Source organism: Nycticebus coucang, chromosome 12 (genome assembly GCF_027406575.1).
Source record: "Nycticebus coucang isolate mNycCou1 chromosome 12, mNycCou1.pri, whole genome shotgun sequence".
In the NCBI taxonomy this organism is placed as follows: Eukaryota; Metazoa; Chordata; class Mammalia; order Primates; family Lorisidae; genus Nycticebus; species Nycticebus coucang.
In genome coordinates, this window is record NC_069791.1 from 98,411,288 (window position 1) to 98,433,646 (window position 22,359).

The 22,359-nt window shown below is 41.0% G+C and overlaps 1 protein-coding gene and 1 pseudogene across 1 annotated transcript in view; one reads left to right on the forward strand and one right to left on the reverse strand.

The window, feature by feature from the left end:
- The window catches only part of EME2 (essential meiotic structure-specific endonuclease subunit 2), a 204,925-nt gene that overhangs the window by 114,219 nt on the left and 68,347 nt on the right, over positions 1–22,359 (forward strand). The window lies entirely within an intron of this gene.
- On the reverse strand, positions 9,996–11,420 carry LOC128562660 (Y-box-binding protein 1-like; annotated as a pseudogene).

Sequence of the window (22,359 nt, forward strand, 5' to 3'; positions counted from 1 at the left end):
AAATTGGAATCGCTTTACACCAATGGAATTAGGATTCCCTTGTGTAAAGAATTTGTTTCTTCCATTTTTTATAGCATTTCTGTGAAATTGGTTTGTTCTTAACAATAGAATTGACATGTTGATATATTTTTGGATGTACATGAACAGAAATAAGGACAAGAAATGCCTAGCCCTTGCCACTTGCTGTAGAAGTCAAGGGTGAATGAACAAAGGTCAGAGCTGAAATAGCTTTCATGTCAGGCTAAAGAAATGGTAGTTGGCTATATTGTCACCTCCCTAGAGCATGCCAGCTGTCAAGACATCTAGAAGCATGTCACAAAGGAGTGACAGAATATATACTAATAAACATTACACATACCAATCAGTAGGAAAAAACTGAAGATTATTTTAATGACTTACAAGACAATCTTTTATTTATTTAACAACATTATAATTACAAAAATAACTTTTCTAACATTGATCATTGATCCCTGTGACAATAATCTTCCCAGGAACAGAAATACAAATAGAACAATTGCTGGCATAATTAGTCTCACATCCAGCTCCTCACTCCATCAACACATCAAGGGACTAATCCTTTTTTTTTTCTTTTTCTGAGACAAGGTCTTATTCTCTGACCATGGCTAGAGTGCAGTGGCACAACCACAGCTAACTACAGCCTCAAACTCCTGGGCTCAAATGATCCTCCTAATTTAGCCTCCCAAGTTGCTGACACTACAGACTGTACTACCACAGTAATAGGCTAATTTTTAAATTTTTTGTAGATATGGGGTCTCAATCTTGCTCTGGCTGGTCTCAAACTCTTGAGCTCAGGAGATTCTCCTGCCTCAACTTCCCAAAGTGCTGGGATTATGGGTGTGAGCCACTTCACCCAGCTAAAAGAGGATTAGATCAGTGTTTTTCAACCTTTTTTATCCCACAGCACACTTGAATCTATAGTTAAACTTCTGCAGCACACTTAAATTATGTTGATCAAAAAAAAAAAAAAAGTAAAAAGAAGAATATACTTACTGTGCTTTTAACTGCTTTCAAAAACTATTTATTTATTTTGAAACAGAGTCTCAGTCTCCCTGGGGTTGATGTGGTATCCTAGCTCACAGAAACCTCAAACTCCTGGTCTCAGGTGATCCTCTTGCCTCAACTCCTGAAGAGCTGGGACTAAAGGTGCCCACCCCAAAGCCCAGCTAGTTTTTCTACTTTTAGTAGAGATGGGATCTCAATCTTTCTCAGGCTGGTCTCACCTCCCAGAGTGCTAGGATTACAGGCTTGAGCCACCATGTCTGGCCTAAAAATAATTTTATTAATGATTTTTTTTTTATGGTTTTTGACCGGGTCTGGGTTTGAACCCTTATTAATGATCTTTAAAAATGTTTGCGACACACTTAAGGTCCTCTCACAGCACACCAGTTGAAAATCACTGTTTTAGGTAGGTTGTAGATATGCTACCATTCACAGATGTTTTTGTAAATTTTGTCTAGAAGAGTGAAGTAACCCTGGAAAGGGATTAGAAGAACTTGATATAGAGATTGGGGTTCAGGGCAAAAAGAAGCAATTCAAGTGTTATTGGAGCAAAGAAAATAAAGGAGACAGTAGAAAGGACATTTTGGGGGCAGTGAATTCATGGAAGTTTGAAAAATCATTGGAATAAAGAGAGTTCAGGAGAAACAAAGTGGTAGGCACTGTAGAACAGCCTGAAGTCTGAGGGGCTAAGAATGTTCTGGAAAATTCTGTAAGGGGGAAAAAAATCTGTGCAAACTGTTGAGTCAAGGGTTCACAGAGTGTGGGAAGAACCGTTTTCTTCTCAAATCCAGGTGGCTGAAGCAAAAGGAATTTGACATGGTGGCTCACACCTGTAATCTTAGCACTCTAGGATGCTAAAGCAGGTACATAGCCTGAGCTCAGTAGTTTGTGACCAGTGTGAGCAAAGTGAGACCCCCACCTTTACTAAAAATAGAAAAAAAAAAAAACCAAAAAACTAGCTGAGACAAGAAGGATTGCTTGAGCCCAGGAGTTTGAGGTTGCTGTGAGCTATGACACCATAGCACTCAGTGTGACAGAGTGAGACTGTCTCAAAAAAACAACAACAAAACTCCAGTTTTTCCAAGAGCAAAAGAACTGAGAGGAGAAACAATGTTGGCTTTTTGTTTTTTTTTTTTTTGTAGAGACAGAGTCTCACTTTGCTGCCCTCGGTACAGTGCCATGACGTCACAATGTTGGCATTTAACCAGACGATGTGAGTGAGAATCAGGCTGAGCTATAAAGTAAAACTGAAAAGCTATTAAAAGTCTGAGTAGAAGGGGAGCCAGGGCAAACCCGAGTCAGGAGTGGGGCCCGTGCTCAGGCACTGCTGTGGACAGTACCGAAGTGAGTTGTTCCCACACTCTGCGAGCCTGGGGTCCTGCCCCAAGAGGACTGTTGAGGGAAGGGAATAGCAGGAAATGAAAAGGTCCTCAGCTCACACAGCACAGCCTGCCCCACTGGAGAGTAACTCATGTGACGGCAAAAAGCAAGGCCCTTCCTTTTGGAAGTCTGTCATGGTCATGTTTTATCACCATTTTCGTTAAACATACATAATTTTTTTAAAGCCTTCCTTACTGCAACATACCTTTAGCCCCTCTACTGCCATTAACCATGTTACTCACTGAGCTGCTCAGGCTCCACCCTGCTGGCCATCTGGCATTTCCACCCAAATCTGGCACCAGCAACTCAAGCTTGGTGTATCTAAAAGTAAACTTCTAAACTCACCCTAGGCCAATTCCTCTCCCCCCAGTTCTGTAGTAAACGTGTCAAGTAATTCACACTCAGAGCCTCGTAGGCAGACTTAGTTTAAAACTCCAGCTTTTTTCCCTGCTTATTTCCATAAGACTTCTGCATACATAATGAGCTTATGTTTAGAAATTAATTTCCCTTGGCTCACCAAGGTAGGATCATTGAACTCAGGAGTTCAAGACCAGTGTGAACACATGTGACACCTTGTATATGCTAAAAATAGAACAATTATCCAGGCATGGTGGCAGGCCTGTAGTCCCTGCTACTCAGGAGGCAGTAGGCAGGAGGATCATTTGAGCTCAGGAGTTTGAGGTTGTGAGTTAGGCTGGTGCCACCACACTCTACTCAGGGTAACAGAGACCCTGTCTCAAAAAAAGAGAGAAAAAAAGAAAGAAATTCTCACAGTGAAAACATATGAATATTGGTAAAGAAATGTAACTACTGGCTGGGCACCTGTGGCTCAAGCGGCTAAGGTGCCAGCCACATATACCTGAGCTGGCGGGTTTGTATCCAGCCTGGGCCCGCCAAACAACAATGATGGCTGCAACAAAAAATAGCCGGGCATTGTGGCGGGTGCCTGTAGTCCCAGCTACTTGGGAGGTGGAGGCAGGAGAATCACTTGAGCCCAGGAGTTGGAGGTTGCTGTGAGCTGTGATGCCAGACACTATACCCAGGGCAACAGCTTGAGGCTCTGTCTCAAAAAAAAAAAAAGAAAAAGAAAAAGAAATTTAACTGCTAATCCTGTGGTTAATTATATTGTTATATCTTTCTTTCCATTTTTTTCTCCATTTCACTGTCTGTGGGTTGAGACTCCCTTCATTGTTATTTCTAGAAAACACTTTTAAGTGCCACCTTGAATGAAGCTACTGTGCCATTTTGAGTGATAACTGTCACCCAATTTGTTATCTTATAGTCCATGATTACTTCAAGGTAAAAGCTATGATACTTGGGAAAAGCAAAGATGTCCACTTGCTGCACTATATTTTCCGCCTTCTGTGTCCAAAGCTCAGGCTCTGTTCTTTGTTAGGTTTATTTACATGTTTAAGAATTTCCTCAGAGCATGGTAACCTATTTCTATTGTTCATATATTTGGCAAATGCTTAAGGCAGCAAGAGGAAAACCTTAAGTACAAAAGACTCACTAAGATTATCCCTCTGAGGAAAGGACAATCGTTATTTCCAACATGCTTAATTTCAGTGTGCACTACTCAGAGTTCCCTTATCTTAGCAGTTTTACCATGTAGTAATCTGAAATGAGAAAGTAAATGAGGTTCAAGAGGAACCAGCCTGAAATGAAGAAACGAGAAGTCAGCTGTCCGGTCAAAATCTCAGCTTTCCGACTAATTAGCTGTGTCACTCAAGGCTCTGAAGTTCATCTTCCTTATCTGTCAAATGAAAGATTTGGACAGATCTAGTGGGACAAAGATGAACACAAAAGCGCAGATCCTGTGGGGAAATGCAGTGTATTTATTTGTTCACACATCTGCCTCTCTTGCCTGACTGAGGCTTTCTGAACGTTTGTTCATCTCCATTCTCCCTTTGCTCACATAGCTCCCTGTGTACAGCAGGTGTTTGCTGAGTGACTTGTTCAATAATCATGAATAATATCAGCCTCTGCCCAGTAGCAAAGCTGCAAAAAAGAGGAAAGATCATGAAATTCACTTAGGGGATGTTCAGGTTGCTATTTGCTATGATGGGGAGGCCAAAGGGTTTGTATTGCAATGCCTGTTTCCTGTTCTAGCCTTTCATTTAATTTGCTGTATGATCTTAGAGGAGTTATTTAATTCTCTAGAACCTGAAAATGATATATAACATGTAGATAAGTATAACCCTTTTAAAAAAAACTCATAAGGGTCAAAGCTAGTATACCATGAAATAAGGTGTGGGAAGATATGAAAGGCTACATTCCACAGACAATCATTACTAAAATGGGTCACATAATACCATAATGTTGAAATGACTTTGCCATTCTCCTCTTTCAACTCACATTTTCCCTAAATTAAGTAGAGATTCTGTTACACAAAAGAAGCAGAGAATTGTCATTATTAACAGACAAATTTTCTTGAAGTGTCAATCTATCCTGCCACCTTCTTTCTTAGAGCTCAGGTAGAAACAGCCACCACCCCCCGCCAACAACCCCAGAGCTGCTACAGCTTCTATGGGTGTCACCAAGTCCCATGCAGGGGACACCCAAAAGTCATAAAAGGGGAAATTCCTTCCCAGGTATTGGTTTTCTAATACTTTTAACATCATGTTTCCTTTTCTCACCTTTTTTTTTTTTTTTTTGGCCTCAATTGTTTGCTAAAAAATAGAAAGTTTTAAAATAAAAATGGTAAGTTTTGAACTTGACATAGATTAACTAAAAAGTGGAAAGTTTTTTTTTTTATTAAATCATAGCTGTGTACATTAATGCAATCATGGGGTACAATGAGCTGGTTTTATATACAATTTGAAATATTTTCATCAAATTAGTTAACATAGCCTTCACCACATTTTCTTAGTTGTGTTAAAACATTTATATTCTATATTCTAGTAAAGTACCCTAGTAAGATGCACCTTAGGTGTGGTCCCACCAATTACCTTCCCTCCACCCATCCTCCCTCCTCCTCACCCCTCCCTCTCTCCTTTCCCCTTTTATGCAGCCTTAAAAAAAGATGGAGACTTTACCTCTTTCATGTTTACATGGATGGAGCTGGAACATACTCTTCTTAGCAAAGTATCTCTTAGCAAAGAATGGAAGAAAAAGTATCCAATGTACTCAGCCCTACTATGAAACCAATTTATAGCTTGGTTATAGCCCCCCAAACTGTAAAGTTTTATTTGGCAATTTTCTTTCTTCTAAGATCACTGATACATTTATAAAACACTCTGATGGCTCTGATTAGTCAATAGATTAGTAAAAGGTGACAAGTAGTCTTTCAATTTAGGATCATACACATTATTATTCTAGGTGATGTGTGCAATTATATACTAAGTTGAAAAGTAGTGTCTCCCCAAAATCCATGTTTCTCCAGAACCTCAGAATATGACCTTTTCTGGAAATAGGGTCTTTGTAGATGTTATTAGTTAAGTTACAATGAGGTCATACTGGATGGTGGGGTGCCTAGTAATGACTGGTGTCCTTATGAGAAAAGAGAAGAGAGAGGAGCCCCAGGGGAGAAAACCCTATGAAGATAGAGGCAAGCCACGGAATACCACAGATGGCATTAAAGAAAGAATTAAGAAATCCAAATAAAATATGAACTGTGGCTAATGACAATGCATCAATATAGGTTTATTAATTATAACAAACATACCCTTATAATGTAAGACATTAATGTTAGGCGATATATATGAGAACTCAGAACTAGCTTCTTAATGTTTCTGTAAATCTAAAACTATTCTAAAAAATAACACCTATTTAAAAAATTTTATTAGATAGACAATTTTCATATCAACTTTCTGTAAAGGACTGGCAAAGATTTTCATATTCTATATTTTACACTACCCAAAGCAAGAACCAGAGGTGGGCGGTGCCTGTGGCTCAGTGAGTAGAGCACCGGCCCCATATACCGAGGGTGGCAGGTTCAAACACCGTCCTGGCCAAACTGCAACAAAAAAATAGGCAGGCGTTGTGGCGGGTGCCTGCAGTCCCAGCTACTCAGGAGGCTGAGGCAAGAGAATTGCCTAAGCCCAAGAGCTGGAGGTTGCTGTCAGCTCTGATGCCACAGCACTCTACCGAGGGCGATAAAGTGAGAGTCTGTCTCAAAAAAAAAAGAAAAGAAACAGAAGGTAACCAATGCCCCAGAAGTCTCCTCTGCCCCTCCTCTCCTTGTGCCCTCCTCACCAAGAGTAGGCAGGATCCAGATCTCTAAAGTCATGTGTTAGTTTTGCTTATTTTTGAACTTTACATAAATGAATCATAGTCTATCTCACACTGCATTTTAGTAGACACCACTGTTCTCATCTCTAGGGCTTTTCAACACTTCCCAAATCTTATAAATTGTGAGAAAATGTATCATTCTTCTATACTCAACTGTGTCAGACATCCTAAGTACATTTCCAAATCTGTGAAAGCCGGGAAAGGTCTGCAATTGGCTATAACTTAGCTTCTTTGCTTCCAGATGGGTCATGTCAGTCGCTGCACTCTTGAGCCCAACAGTTTGAGGTTGCTGTGAGCTATGACGGCCCTTGCACTCTACCGAGGGCGACAAAGTGAGACTCTGTCTCAAGTAAGTAAGTAAGTAAATAAATAAATAAATTGCTATGAATAAAGCCTCACCAATATGCTAAGTGCTGCATAAACTTCATAGAAATAAACTTCTCAGCATATGCTTAAAATTCAAGATCAACTTGCTTAAATGAGGTGGGAGGCATGGAAATACAAACCAAATAATGAATGTTCCACCTTGAGGCTGCAATCAGAGAGAAAACTCTGGAAGAATTAAGACTATTTTCAAAGTGGTTCAGGAAATAGGTATTTCTGGGGGAGGTGGGGCTTTATGAGATATTAAAACCAGAATAAGCCTAGAATGAACAGAGAGAGCAATGAGAAGGGCTAGGAAATAGGGCGGGAAATGGAGGAGAAACTTTTAGCCCAAAGATAGTAATTCAAATGAGCTTCCACAATGAGATACCACCTCACACTCAGCAGGATGGCTATAATAAAAAACAGACAATAGCCAGTGTGGATGAGGATGTGAAGAAATTGGAATCTCACACTGTGGCTGGGAATGTAAATGGTGCAGCCTCTATGGGAAACAGTCTGGTGGCTCCCCAAAAAGTTAAACACAGACTTTACATACATCCCAGCAATTCTACTCCCAGGTATCTCTCAAAAAGAATTGAAAACACATATCCACACAAAGCATGTCCACAAATGTTCATAGCTTTTTGTAACCAAAAAGTGGAAATAATTCCTATGTCCCTAAATTCATGGACAGATAAACAAAATGTGTTCTAATTATACAATAAAATATTATTCATACATAAAAAGGAATGACATACTGAAACCTGCTATGACATGGATGAACCTTGAAACCATTATGCTAAGACAAAGAGGCCAGTACAAAAGATCACATATTGTACAATTGCATTTACAAGAAATGGCCAGAATAGACAAATAGATACAGACAGAAAGGAGACCAGTGGTTGCCTAGGTCAGGGAAGAGATGAACTGGGGAGTGATTGCTTAATGGATACAGAGTTTCTTTGAATGATGATGAAAATGTTCTGGAACTAGATCATGTGACCATTACACAGTGAATATATTAAAACCATTCAACTGCATACTTTACAAGGGTGAATTTTATGGTCCATGAATTATAGTGTATCTCAATAAAGCTGTTATGTTTTGAGTTTATGTGTGTGTGTATGTGTGTGTGGTTTTTTTTTTTTGAGACAGAGCCTCAAGCTATCGCCCTGGGTAGAGTGCTGTAGCCTCACAGCTCACAGCAACCTCCAACACTTGGGCTTAAGCGATTCTCTTGCCTCAGCCTTCCAAGTAGCTGGGATTACAGGCGTCCACCACAACACCCGGCTATTTTTGATTGTAGTTGTCATTGTTTGACATGCCCAGGCTGGATTCGAACCCGCCAGCTCTGGTGTATGTGGCTAGTGCCTTAGCCACTTGAGTTACAGCACCTGTTATGTTTATTTTTTAAAAGTGAGCCTCAAGTTTCCTCATTTGTTCCTGTTGAAACTATGAACTTTGCAACTGTGAACTTCTTGGCACTGAAAAACCTAATGTCCGTCAATTCTGGAGAGAACTTCCAGATATTTCCATACCATCCTAAAAGTACTGGCTTATGGAGGACACGAAAAAAGATACCATGTATAACACATTTTATCTGTGTTCAAATTCAAGTTTTGCCAGCATCAATCACAGACAGTGTAATTGATTACACAGTGACCAAAATCTTCTTCACAGTGTAATTAATTCCATAACAAGAGACCAATGAATGGCAGACTAAATACTATAAGGCACAAAGTTCTGTTCCAGTTGATTGAGCTAGAGTAGCCAGCTTATTTTTTAAAAGATCCTTAGATTTGTGTGACTTTTAATATATTTCCCCTAAATGAAATGTCATTTTGATATTTACATCTTGAGTCATACAGGAATAAATTATCTGTAACATAGCCTCATTCAAAACACTGGAGAGAATCACCTATATTTTTCTTCCTTCCTGGGTTAGTATTTATACATGTAAACATTAGTTTCAAAAGGATATAGAGTAAAATTTCATGACCCTTCACTTTTTTTTCAGTACCTTAAAAAAATAAAAAGTTGTCACATTATGTTATTTAATCATAGCTTATGATTTGGACAACACTTGTATTGATTTGCCCCACAAAATCACTCAGTGTTGGAACTTGATGGCAGTAAGAAGCAGTTCATGACCTTAGAGTTAATAAAATAAGTCAACGTAAGTCTCTTCTATAGTATGAAAAAATTTTTTTCCTTTTGATTAGTTATTTTATAACCTGAGGTCATAGCTCTTGCAAAATTTTGTTGTAGCTTGGCAAACTCTCCATGTCGACTTCATATTACTAAATCTTTCATTTATTCAATTAAACAACTGGAAATGGATACAACCAGCGCTCTCATATTTATCATGTCAGTAAAGCCTTTCATAATTACACCATGCTGTTGAAAAATAGCATGCCCCTGTAATCCCAGCTACTTGGGAGGCTGAGGCAAGAGAATCGCTTAAGCCCAGGAGTTGGAGGTTGCTGTGAGCTATGCGATGCCATGGCACTCTACCTAGGGCCATAAAGTGAAACTCTGTCTCTACAAAAAAAAAAAAAATTAAAGAAAAAAAAAAAAAGAAAAATAGCATGCCAGGGAATCAATGGACAGTTTTTTAGGTCATCATTTCATATACTACTAACAACTGATCGTCATTTAAAAGGCTCTAAACTGCCAATAGAAATAGAAAAAGAAACTTTTTTTTTTTTGAGACAGAGTCTCACTCTGTTGTCCCAAGCTAGAGTGCCTTGGCATCATAGCTCATGGAAACATCAAATTCCTGAGCTCAAGTGATCCTCCTGCCTCAGGCTCCCAAGTAGCTGGGACTACAGGTGCCCTCCACAACACCCAGCTAGATTTTCTTTTTCTTTTTTTTTTTATTTTATTATTTAAGACCTTTATTAACAGGTGCTTGCAGTTTGTTGACTTTTTTGAAAAAATCAAGTTGTAAACTTTTATTACAAATTAAAAATGAAGTTCTTAAAAATCTCAACTTGACCAGATATGAAACAATTTAAAAACCTTTAAAGGTGTCATTGAGAAAAACCAGACTTTTTTAAAAAACACATTTGTTATTACCAAAAAAGACTTCTTTAGGTAAAAATAATAAAAACCCCATGCTGCATAGATAATGCAGATAGTTCTAGTTATCTGGTCAACAGGCAAAAAGCAAGCACTTAAGGTCTTCAGCTTCAATCTTCTGCTCATTTCTTATTGCTGGAATTTCATATTCGTTTCTTCTTGTTGGATGACTAAACCGGATGATGGTAGAGATGGTAAGCCGGCATTTACTCAGCCCCGCCCTGCTCAGCCTGGGGAGCGGACGAATTCTCAGCTGGTGGATCGGCTGCTTTTGTCTCTTTGCCATCTCGTGGTTTAGGGTTTTCTGGGCGTCTGTGTCGGTAATTGAAGTTGCCACGGTACCGACGTTGAGGTGGCTGCTGACCTGAGGTCTCATCTCCTTGATTCTCTTTATCCTCTTCATTGCCGTCCTCTCTGGGCTGTCTTTGGCCAGGAGGGCCCCTGCGGAATCGTGGTCTACAACCCCAGTAAGTATTTTGTCTGACTGGTCTACCTTGTTCTCCTGCGCCCTGGTTGTCAGCACCCTCCATCACTTCCCCCTGCACAGGAGGGTTGGAGCACTGTGGTCGCTGCCCATAGGGTCTCCGCGTGTAGTAAGGTGGGAACCTTCACCTGCGGTAGGGCCGGCGTTGTTGGGCCTGGCCTTCAGGAGCGCTGTCCATCCCTGGGCCTGGCCTTCAAGAGCACGCTCGATCCCTCCTTCTTTTCCCCACTCTCGCTATTCTGGTAATTCTGCTGATAATTGCGTGGAGGACCCCTGCTACGTGGATAGCGCCTATAGTGGTTAAGGTCTGCTGCGTATTTACTGCCTTGAACTGGAATTCCACCAGGGCCTGTAACATTTGCTGCCTCCCGCACCCTTTTCTCCTTCAACAACGTCAAACTCCACAGTCTCTCCATCTCCTACGCTGCCAAGGTACTTCCTGGGGTTATTCTTCTTTAGGGCAGTCTGGTGTACAAATACATCTTCCTTGGTGTCATTCCTGTTGATGAAACCATATCCGTTTCTCACATTGAACCATTTTACTGTTCCCGAAACCTTTGTTGCGATGACCTTCTTGTCCCCGCCGGCAGGTGCCACCGATGTCAGGCCGCCCGGGCCACCGCTCCCTGCGCCGCTGCCGGTAGTGCCGGGCTTGGTGTCCGCAGCGCTGAGGGCGGGGGCGGCGGGCGGCGGGCGGCTGCTGGGTCTCGGCCTCGCTGCTCATGGTTGCGGTGATGGTGACTGGGGCCGGCTGCGGCAGCTGCAGCTCCTCCCGATGTGTGATGGTAACTAGGCCGGCGGCGGCAGTGGGGCTTCTCAGGGCTCTCTGGGGTCCGCTCTCCGCTCCCGCTACCGATCGAACTCCCAGCTAGATTTTCTATTTTTGATAGAGTTGGGGTCTCTTGTTTAAGCGGGTCTTGAACTCCTGAGCTCAAGTAATTCATCTGCCTCAGCCTCCCAGAATGCTAAGATTACAGCCATTAGCCTCCGGCCAGAAATAGAGACTTTTGCAAGTAACATTTCTTCTTTTTTTTTTTTTTTCCTTTTTTCCTTGAGACAGGGTCTCACTCTGTTGCCCAGGCTAGAGTAGTGCCATGGTGTCAACCTAACTCACAGCAACCTCAAACTCTGGGGTTCAAGCAATCCTCTTGCCTCAGCCTCCCGAGTACCTGAGACTACAAGCACCCATCACAATGCCCTTTCTTTAATAGAGATGGGATCTCATTCTTGCTCAGGCTGGTCTCAAACCCCTGAGTTCAAGGGATCCTCCCACTTCAGCCTCCCAGAGTGCTAGAATTATAGGCATGAGTTACCACACATAGCCTGCAAGTAACATTTCATTCATGTTATGCCAAGCTCTCAATCACACAAAATGTATTTATTATATGTCAGTCTCCTTATATTTGCAAGTCAGTGGAAAAATTTGAAGAGTTTTTGAAAAAAGGTATTATTTGAACTGTAACTATAGAGAAAAGATGTTAAAGTATTATAATGGTGATTCCATACCAATTCACTTCTAAGTGATTATTTTATGGTAGGAAATATCAATGCATGGGTACATGATACATTTACAAATTTTAACACAATTTTTAATTCATTAACCTATTGGGCAAGACAGTGAAATGTTATAAGTAGTGAAAAATCCTAGAGTCAAGAATGTTCTAATCCCAAGACCAGCCTACCACGGGTCATTAAAGTACTTCATCTAGTTAGGTGCATGCTTCCAGAGTTTGGACAAGAATATATGTTTGGAAAAAAAAAAGAATATATGTTTGACATTATAGTGTTTAGAAGGAGTCAGCTTATTAGGAGGGAAAAGTTTCTCAATTAGATCAAGCTCATCTTTGTATCAGTGTTCTTTGTTGTAATTTTGAAATATTAGAGTATTAAAGATTGAATTCTGTTTGGGGTGATGAAAAATAGATAACAATAGATTAAAAAATAGGTAATGGTGATGGTTATACAACTTTGTGAATGTAGATAGTAACAATGAATTGTGCCTTTAAAAATGGTTACATTTTATGCCGTGCATATTTTGCCACAATTTATTTTATTTTATTTTACTTTTTTGAGACAGAGTCTCGAGCTGTCCCCCTGGGTAGAGTGCCATTGGGTCATAGTTCATAGCAACCTCCAACTCAGGCTCAAGAGATCCTCTTGCCTCAGTTTCTCTATTTTTTTCCAAGGCAGAGTCTCTCTATGTTGCCCTTGGTACAGCGCTACAGCATCACAGCTCGCAGCTCACAGCAACCTCAAACTCTTGGGCTTAAGTGATTCTCTTGCCTCAGCCTCACAACTGGGACCACAGGTGCCCACCACAACGCCCGGCTATTTTTGTTGTTGCTGTTGTTGTCGTTGCTGCAATTGTCATTGTTGTTTTAGCTGGCCCAGGCTGGGTTCGAGCCCGCCAGCTTTGGTGTATGTGGCCAGCACCCTACCCACTGAGCTACAGGTGCCACCAGTTTCTCTATTTTTGATAGAGACGGGGTCTCACTTTTGCTCAGACTGGTCTTGAACTCATGAGCTCAAGGACTCTACCCACCTCAGCCTCTCAGAGTATTAGGATCACAGGTGTGAACCACTACATCCACCCTCACCACAATTTAAAAATAATGCTCAAAGGAGTAAGGCTCCGGCCCCATATGCCAGAGGTGGTGGGTTCGAACCTAGCCCTGGCCAAAAACTGCAAAAAATAAAATAAATAATAAATAATGATTGGATTATTATATACCACCCCTAGGAATTATATTGATTTACTTTAAAATCTATCTTCGCTGAAAATTATTGTGAAAAAGAAATAAGCTCTAAGATTGAGGTTAAACGTTTTAGAGAAGTTAAAACTGTAGTATTTTTCAGTTTCCCATTCACCTCAATGATGTCAGAATGAGTTTTTTTTTTTTTCACATATATCTTTTTTATTCTTCAGTATTTAAATTTTTTTCTCTCTGTTCTTTAATCTGGACTCGTTTTAATTGATCTGTCTTCCGGTTTGCTAATTCTCTCATCTGCTTTTATTACCATAAAATCCAAGTTTTGAGTTATCAGTTCAGTTATATTATTTAGCTGTAGAATTGCCATTTAATTTTTTTTTCTTGATTTTTAAACTTTATTCTGAAGAAAATCTCAGGTATCAGAAATTACAAAAATAGTACAACGAATTCCACGTACTGTTTATCTGAATTCACCAATTTTAGTCATTTTCACACATTTGCTTTCTTGCTGTTATTCAGAATGAGTTTTTTTTATTTTTTATTTTTATTTTTTTTTAATTTTATTTTTTTGTAGAGACAGAGTCTCACTTTATGGCCCTCGGTAGAGTGCCGTGGCCTCACACAGCTCACAGCAACCTCCAACTCCTGGGCTTAAGCGATTCTCTTGCCTCAGCTTCCTGAGTAGCTGGGACTACAGGCACCCACCACGGCGCCCGGCTATTTTTTGGTTGCAGTTCCGCAGGGGCCGGGTTTGAACCCGCCACCCTCGGTATATGGGGCCGGCGCCTTACCGACTGAGCCACAGGCGCCGCCCCCGTCAGAATGAGTTTTTAACAAAATTGAGAATTTTTATGCTGTTCATTGCATTGATCTTTTATCCAGTGTACATCTGAGTATATTTCTTAAAGACTTAAAAGTATGTGATAACTAAACAGATTCTTTATGACATTTTGAAATTGATACATGAAGACCAGCTAGACCCTCACTTGCCCAGTCCACACATCACATCATCATCGTTTTCCCAAATATAACTTGCTGTATTAAAACAGCCCAGAAATAAAAATAAGAAAACCAGAGGATTTGGGGGGCACTGAAACTACCCTGTAGGACATGATAATAGTGAATATACATCATTATAAATTTGTCCAAACCCATAGATTGTACAAACCAAGAGTGAACCTATTATAAACTGTGGGCTTTGGGATGACAATTGTGTGTCAGTGTAGACTCAGGAACTGTAACAAATATGCCTTTCTGATAGGGATGCTGGTTACAGGGGAGGTTCTGCATATGGGAAAGAGGGGATGTAGGAACTCTCTATACCTTCTGTTCAGGTTTGCTGTGAATCTAAAACTATAGCTCTAAAAACAAAGTCTATTGAAAACAAAAACCTGACCATGCAGCTACCGTATAGCCCAGCAAGTGTACCCTGGACATTTATCCCAGAGAAATAAAAGCTTATGTTCACACAAAAACCTAAAAAATAAAAAAAAGTCAAAATCCCACAAAGATGATAGTATTGTCAATATTTTTTATTAAGATATTACTATGAGGGGGTGGCGCCTGTGGCTCAGCGGGTAGGGCGCCGGTCCCATATGCCGGAGGTGGCGGGTTCAAACCCAGCCCCGGCCAAATTAAAAAAAAAAAAAAAAAAAGATATTACTATGAGGGGTGGCGCCTGTGGCTCAGTGAGTAGGGCACGGGCCCCATATACCAAGGGTGGTGGGTTCAAAACTGGCCCCGGCAAAACTGCAACAAAAAAATGGCCGGGTGTTGTGGCAGGTGCCTATAGTCCCAGCTACTTGGGAGGCTGAGGCAAGAGAATTGCCTAAGCCCTGGAGGTAGAGGTTGCTGTGAGCTGTGACACCACAGCACTCTACTGAGAGTGACAAAGTGAGACTCTGTCTCAAAAAAAAAAGATATTACTATGGGGCTTGGCGCCTGTAACTCAGTGAGTAGGGCACCGGCCACATACAACAAGGCTGGTGGGTTCGAGCCTGGCCAGGCCTGCTGAACAACAATGACAACTGCAACCAAAAAATAGCCAGATACTGTGATAGGCACCTGTAGTCCCAGCTACTCAGGAGGCTGAGGCAAGAGAATTGCTTAAGCCCAAGTCTTTGAGATCACTGTGAGCTGTAACACCAGAGCACTCAACCAAGGGCAACATAGTGAGACTGTCTCAAAAAAAAAAAAAAAGATATTACTGTGGGTCAGGCACAGTGGCTCACACCTGTAATCCTGTAGCACTCTGGGAGGCCAAGATGGGCGGACTGCTTGAGCTCAGGAGTTCAAGACCAGCCTAAGCAAGAGCGAGACCCCATCTCTAAAAATAGCTGGGAGTTGTGGTGGGCACCTATTGTCCCAGCTACTTGGGAGGCTGAGACCAGAGAATCACTTGAACCCAGGAGTTTGAGGTTGCTGTGAGCTGTGATGTTATGGCACGTTACTGAGGGCAACCTAGTGAGACTGTCTTAAAAAAATAAAAATGGGCAGCGCCTGTGGCTCAAAGGAGTAGGGTACCAGCCCCATATACCATTGGTGGCAGGTTCAAACCCAGCCCCGCCAAAAACTGCAAAAAAAAAAAAATTACTATGAAGTTTTCACTTTTTTAACTTTGAGAAAAAACGACCGAAAATACAACTCAAATGGCTTTGTATAAAAAGGTAGTGGTGAGTAGTGGATTCTGTTGATTTCAGTAACGGGAATGTCTAGGGGAAATTGAGGTGAGACCCAGCCCAGAGGCTCAGAGTATCACTGGGTCTTAGCTTCCCTGCACCCCCTATAGATCAAACTTCTGGGCCTGACTGAGGCTGGCTAGCAGAGCAGGTATCACCTAGACTGAGGTCATTTTCCCACAGTAACAAAATTGACTGATGACATATTTCTCAGGACACATTGCCATCATTAAGTGACACATGACTGTACTATAAATCACTGAACTATATAAAGTGTGAATTTCATAGTTTATTAATTATATCTCAATAAAAATAATAGAAAAAAGATAAATACCAGGATCTTGTAACAAATGTTTCAATAGCAAAACTGTGACCTAAAAAAAAGATAGGACAAGGCCTAGCATTTTCAAAATACTAAACGAAAATAACATAAATGTTAGAATTAGGGGAGGGAGGGGGGAGGTAGGTGGAGGGAGGGGGATTAATGGGATTACACCTGCGGTTCAACTTACAAGGGTATATGTGAATCTTAGTAAATGTGGAATGCAAAGGTCTTAGCAAAATAACTAAGAAAATGCCAGGAAGGCTATGTTAACTAGTGTGATGAAAATGTGTCAAACGGTCTATGAACCAAGTGTATGGTGCCCCATGATCATACTAGTGTACACAGCTATGATTTAATAAAAAAAAAAGTTAGAATTTTATATCCGACCAAACTGCTTTCAATTCCTCTACTAGGAGTATATCCAAAAGACCAAAAATCACTTTGCGAAAAAGATATTTGCACCAGATTATTAATTGCAGCTCAATTCATAATAGCCAAGTTATGGAAGAAGCCCAAGTGCCCATTGACCCATGAATGGATTAATAAATTGTGGTATACATGTACCGTGGAATACTATGCAGCCTTAAAAAAGATGGAGCCTTTACCTCTTTTATGTTTACATGGAGGGATCTGGAACATATTCTCCTGAGTATGCAGGAGAATGCAGACCATTCCTCGAGAATAGAGGAAAAATTATCCAATGTACTCAATACTTCTGTGAAACCTACTTATATTTACTCACACTTTCTTATGAAAGATGGAACACAACTATAGCCCAGGATGAAGGAGAGAAATGGAGTGGGAAGGGAGGGGAGGGGGGAGGTTTGATAGAGGGAGGGTAAAAGGCGGGCCCACACCTATGGAGCATATGACAAGGGTACAAGTCAAATATGTCAAGTGTAGAATATAAATATCTTAACACAATAATCAAGTAAATGAGGTGAAAGCTATGTTGATTGGTTTCATCTAACCACATCAGATTGTATAAAAAAAAATCAACACGGGTGGAGCCTGTAGCTCAAGGAGTAGGGCGCCAGTCCCATATGCCAGAGGTGGCGGGTTCAAACCCAGCCTTGGCCAAAAAAAAAAACCACCAAAAAAAAAAAAAAATCAACACATTGTACCCCACATATGCATAAATGTATTCATGATCTAGGTGTATTTGACTTAATAAAAAAATAATAAAATACAAGAGCATACATTTTTTTCTGTAAGACACCGAAGGCCTCGGAAACTTTGCAACACAAGATCTATATAAAATTGTGTGGGATGAAGTACTTCTGAGGAAAGAAACCACAGGAGAAAGCGCATGCGTGGGAGTGTTAAAACACAGGTGCATCTCAGGAAATAAAAATTAGCCTTCCAAATTGACAACTTGCCCTGTTGGGGAATCTTTTCTTGGGAACATTTTAATGATTTGACCATAGAAATCAGTGTTCCTGTATGGGACCTATTTTCCAGTCAACAAGTTCGAAATGCATCTGTTACATAAAGTGGAGGATAACTATTTGAGGGAGGCAGCCAGTGGGTTTTTGAAACACATTGATGGTTTGTAGGGCAGCTGAATATCTAAGAAAGGAATTGATTTAGCTGTTACATTCTGGAGGGCTTGGTTTTTCACTCTAAATTAAGGTTCTGTGGCACTACAAAAGTTGAGTTAGGTTAGGTTTAAGTTCATGTCATAAAAGCTCATGGTTCTTACCGTTCTGATATTTTGCCCAGAAAACTATGACTATGGGCATTTGAGAAGCACCACCAAAGGGCTCCTTAAAATTTTTGAGAGCATTATGTGAAAAAAAAAACTATGGTAGAAATGTCAATAAAATAGGAGAAAATTATTCCACACCTAAAGAGAACAATGGCTAGATATCAATTATCCAAAATTGGTGTTATATTTTACTCAAATATGTGACCACAAATTTTAGCCATTGCAACTGTTAGGCCTAGTGGGCCTAGGCTAAGACAGAGAGGTGTCAGGCCTAGGCTATAATGGAAAAATACCAGCTAACTCCTGGCAAATTTCCAGACTGCAAGATTTCAAAAAAATTGATATAAGTCTAGTTCACTCCCAAGAGAGATGGGAAAGTACTAATTAATTTCTTGCTTCTAGTTCACTCCAAATTTCTTGCTTGGCTAACTCCCTGGGAAACAGACTGGGAAGTACCACTGTTCCCAGACTGACTTTTAAACAATACCCAGGTGGGGAAAGTACTAAAACTAAGATGTATAGAGGAAAAATATTAAAACAAAGATGCATGATGTATGACTAAGCGCAAAATTCTGCTTCTGTACAATGCTTGCTTTCTACCCTACCCAGATGCATCTGGAGCCTGCATGCCAACTAGGATGCAGACCAAGCCTTAAAAACTAGACCCCTTAAGCCCTCGGGGCTGCTCTCAGAAACTCCATGTTGGGACACTGAGGCAGTTGCCAGCCGACTCTTCAATAAAAGGACTCCTCTTTAAATCTAACTTGTTTGGCAGTGTGGTCTTTGTGGAACTCCCGGGCACAACACAACAATAGTACCATGGAAATGCTAAGTAAACACAAACTGGAAAACTCACAAACCTGTATTATTCCCACGTTTCTCACAGTGCTGAAAGGTCTCACCTTGGGCACTTCTCTATTTTTAAATGCTGTTTGCATTTATTTTTAAATGTGAGGTGTAACTCAATGCCAACTTCATCTCTTCCCACACCTTTAGGGAAACCAGTTGTCGTCTTATAAAAAGTCCAGTTGAACAGGGTACTGCTATGTACCCAATCTGTGATTCCACAGCTGGACTTTCACACTTACTGGTCAAGAAACTGCCAACATATCCTCTGTATTCTTTGCTCTCTTATTTCTCCTTTTGACCAAATCTTGCATCTACCCTGTTTCCCCGAAAATAAGACAGTGTCTTATTTTAAGGTGTGCTCCCAAAGATGAGCTAGGTCTTATTTTCAGGGGACGTCTTGTCTTTCCTGTAAGTAGGTCTTATTTTCGGAGGATGTCTTATTTTCGGGAAAACAGGGTAATTTCCCAGAGCACTCAAAATAGCATATAAGGTATAACCCCACTTGTGTACAAGGCAGGATTATTAGTTATGCTGTGCTGCTTAATGAACCGCCATAAAGCTCAGCTACTCTAAACAATCCACATTCACTGTCTCACAGTTACAGTGGGTCAGGAGTTAGGCATGGCTAAGCTGGGTCCTCAGCTTCAGGACTTTGAAAAGGCTAAAGTCAGGATGTCACTTTGGGCTAATGTCTCATCCGAAGGCTCACCTGGGAGAGAATCCACTTCTCAGCTCATGTGATTGTTAGCAGAATTCCACTTCACAAGGGCTGTTGGTCAGAGGGTCTTGGCTTCTTGCCATGGGACCTTTCCAACACAGCAACTGCTTCCTCCAAGCCTGAAATCTGGGAAGGAATAGAGTCTGCTGGCAAGAGGGAAGTCACAATCATTTGTAATCTAACCACGGAGGCTATATCCCTCTGCTTTTGCTTACTTCTATTGGCCAGAAGCAACCCACTAGCCTAACCCACTCCAGGGTATGGGTTACCTGGGTCATGACACTAGGACTCAGGGTTCACAGAAGGATAGAAACACAGAATGAGCCATGAGAAATTGTCATAGTGATGACTTCTAGAAACAAGATTAGGAGATGGATGATAGGAGGAATTGTACTTTTCACTTTATACTTTTCTATGTTGCTTACTTTCCTTTTTACCATAAACATAGATTGTTTTTTGTTTTAAAAAGAGAGACACTCAAAGCCATTTTCAAATAACTGTAATATTTTTAAAAGCAGTCTGGACTCAAAGAAAACGAATCAGTGAAACTTATTTACTTCTATATACAAATTAGGTAAAAGGTGAAGAAATATAAAGAAATAGTTTAGCAGTAGTGTTTTTATAAAATCATAAAATTCCATTATCTTTCCAAACTACCGAATGGAGTACCCACCTTAAGTCCTGTTCACTTTGTTTACAAACATTTGCCGCGTTCAATCTTAGCATAGAGGCTCATAGCTGGATCAGAACAAAAGCATCATTTTGGAGGAAATTCTCTCTGATCCCGAGATTGTTTTTGAATTAGTGGCTATATTGACCATAAGGGAGGTCCTTTTAGTGAGTTCTATTTCTCTTCTAAGTCACTATCTTTCCCACAACAGCTGCTGTATCCACCAGGTGTTACCAGATGCAGGGCAGCACCTGTGGCTCAGTGAGTAGGGCGCTGCCCCATATCCTGAGGGTGGCAGGTTCGAACCCGGCCCCGGCAAAACTGCAACAAAAAATAGCCAGGCATTGTGGCAGGCGCCTGTAGTCCCAGCTACTCGGGAAGCTGAGGCAAGAGAATCACCTAAGCCCAAGAGCTGGAGGTTGCTGTGAGCTGTGACGCCACAGCACTCTACTGAGGGTAACAAAGTGAGACTCTGTCTCTAAAAAAAAAATATATATATATATATATAGGATGCACAGTATGTCCCATGTAATATTTGGAACATACTTACCAAACAAATATTCATTGTTTATGTGAAATTCAAATTCAACCAAGAATCCTGTATTTTTATTTGCAGAATCTGTTACCCACCCCAAGGATGGCCAGAACGCTTGTCTAGCCAATTAAATTAGCTTTAATGGGGCTAGGTGGTAGCTCAAGCCTATAATTCTAGCAGTCTGAGAGGCTGAGGCAGGTGGATTGCTTGAGTTCAGACCAGCCTGAGCAAGAGCAAGATCCATCTCTAAAACAAATAGCTGGATGTTGTGGCCAGCACCTATAATCCCTTCTACTCATGAGACTGAGGTAAGAGGATCGCTTGAGCCCAAAGAGTTTTGAGATTGCTGTAAGCTGTGACACCATGGCATTCTACCGAGGGTGACAAAGTGAGGCTCTATCTCAAAAATAATAAATTAGCTTAATGGATCTGAAAGAGGGTGAATTTTTCCCCTCTAGAGACATCAGACAAAGTCTGGAGAAGACACTTTCAGTTGTCACAGCTAGTAGGGCAAATCCTATTGACATCTAGTGGATAGAAGCCAAGGAGGTTGCTGCGTGTTCTACCACAGGCAGGACGGCCCCTCACAGATAAAGACTCATATGGCCTCAAATGACAACATTGCCAAGATTGAGACCCCTGATATTGGGGGCTCTCAATCTTCCCTGTGTCAAACTTCTCATTCTCACTCTGGGCCTCAGTTGAGAGCTGTGGATCCCAAGGCAGTTTCAGAAAACAATCACTAGGGCCAAGCTTGGTGGCTCACGCCCGTAATCCTAGCACTCTGGGAGGCTGAGGCAGGTGGATTGCTTGAGCTCATGAGTTTGAGACCAGCCTGAGCAAGAGGGAGGTTCCATTTTTACTAAAATAGAAAAACTAGCCAGGCATTGTGGTGGGCACCTGTAGACCCAGCTACTTGGGAAGCTGAGCCAAGAGGCTCATTTGAGCCCAAGAGTTTGAGGTTGCTATGAGCTATGATGCCACTGCACTCTACCAGGACCACAGAGTGAGACTCTGTCTCCAAAAAAATAAATAATTGGGCAGTGCTGGTAGCTCAGTGGGTAGGGCGCCAGCCACACACACCAAGGCTGGCAGGTTCAAACCCGGCCCGGGCCAGCTAAAACAACAATGAGAACTGCAACACAAAAAATAGCCAGGCATTGTGGCAGGCGCCTGTAGTCCCAGCTACTTAGGAGGCTGAGGCAAGACAATCACTTGAGCCCAAGAGTTGGAGGTTGCTGTGAGCTGTGATGCCACGGCATTCTACCAGGGTGACAGCTTGAGACTCTGTTTCAAAATAAATAAATATATATATATAATTAGAAAAATTAAAATTAGAAAATCTATTGTAATTATTTAAGAAAATTTATGAAGTGAAATCTTAATTTTAGAGGTTGATCAAATTCACACCACAAGGTATAAAAGATAAAACTATATTTATCCCATGTGTTGTCACTACTGGTAAAATAATACTTGTTCATACTTCAAATGTAAAGAAAAAGAAATGACTTTTACTTTAATTTGATTTGGCCAAACTGGCAGCAATAAAAAATAGGAAACTGTAGCTGGGCACAGTGGCTCACACCTGTAATCCCAGCACTGTG